Below are 1,573 nucleotides of genomic sequence, written 5' to 3' on the forward strand. Positions count from 1 at the left end.
TTCTCAGAACTGACCGTTTAGAGGCTACAAGTTCACGATCTTTAACTTGGTCAAGTTTCCTGTCCTTGTTTCATGCCCACACTCACAATTGGGATCTTTTGCCTAACAAGTCAGACTTTTCTCTGTATTGGAAACAAGTACATCTGACCATAGCAGCCAAACTAAACAGTGGCTTCCCGTGTATTGGACAAGCTCTTTGTCTACCACAGATCTGTCACCCTATACCCCCCCCAAAAGATGCTGAGTCTCGGGAACAACACCATCACACTATAAGGAATATCCATCTGCAATCTGAGCACTTAGGAGTCTGAGGAAGGAAGATTTAGAATTCATGCCAGCCAGAACTTGTCTCAAAAAAAATTATTCATTTATACTTCATTTTTTTCTCTTCTTGGGGTGGGGGACAACAGAAGAGAGTTGAGAAAGTCTTGTGTGTCACAGGTGTCACTGAATTCCATATATAGCCAAAGATGACCTTGAACTGGGTGGGCCTCCTGCTTATATTTCCCTAGAGTGGAGATTAAAGACATTTGCTACTATGCCTGATTTTATGTGATCCTGGAGATTGAACCCAGGGCTTTGCACATGGCAGTTAAGCATTCTACCAAGTGAGCTTCAACCCCCTAGCCTTTATGGCTCTTTTAAAATATATTTGGCCTCTATTTTAGAGGCTACATTAAACAGTTCTTTCTAGAGGAAAAGAAAATGATGCTTCCCTAGGGGAAGTCTGAAAGAGGCTCTGGAACCAAACTCACAGTGTGACAGAGAAGTAGTCTGAGCCAATAATTTGAGCAGAAGAGACAAAGTCACCGGAAAAGTGCAGGTTTGAAAAGCATGTCTGTAGAATGTGCTCAGTGAGGTTGACCAGTGCAGCAAGCATTGAAAAGTAGATTGGAATTAACTGAACACACTGGGTTTTGTTTGGTTTTACTTTTGTTTTTGAGACAGAGTCACACTATGTAGACCAAACTGGCCTCGAACTCACAAAGATAACCCTGTTTCTACCCTGCTTAGTGCTGGGATTACAGGTATGAGCTACCACACCTATTGGTGTCAATGTTAATTGCTAAGGGAAACTCTATTTTTGTATTGATCTTAATTTGTAAGAGAACAAAGATAACTGGTCGACCCCAGTGAGTCCCTCAGTAGCATACATGAAAAGCAGGATGCATTATAAGTTGAACACAGCTAGAAGACAAAATTCACGGAAATACCATTTGTATTGTAGCTGGGTCACCAGAGACACTACTTCCTATGACTGCCAAAGAGGAAAGCAGAGAAGGGGAAACCCCTAAGTCAAAATGAAAGCAAACCCAAGCTGTTTGTTCATTATCTGGTTTGAATAGGCACACACACACACACACACACACACACACACACACACACACACACACACACAAACACACACCCGGTGAGAACACATTTCATAAATACTAGTGTGCCAGGAAAAGTGCTAGGGTCAGGTCTCACAGTGGAGGCGGAGTGGGGGTCGGTGTCAGCATTTACCTTCTTTCTTGTTCCTATGCAAGGGACAAAATGGACCACATCTTTTTACACAAACATCCCCACTAGA

The sequence above is a fragment of the Cricetulus griseus genome, chromosome 3 (assembly GCF_003668045.3).
Source record: "Cricetulus griseus strain 17A/GY chromosome 3, alternate assembly CriGri-PICRH-1.0, whole genome shotgun sequence".
Taxonomy (NCBI): domain Eukaryota; kingdom Metazoa; phylum Chordata; class Mammalia; order Rodentia; family Cricetidae; genus Cricetulus; species Cricetulus griseus.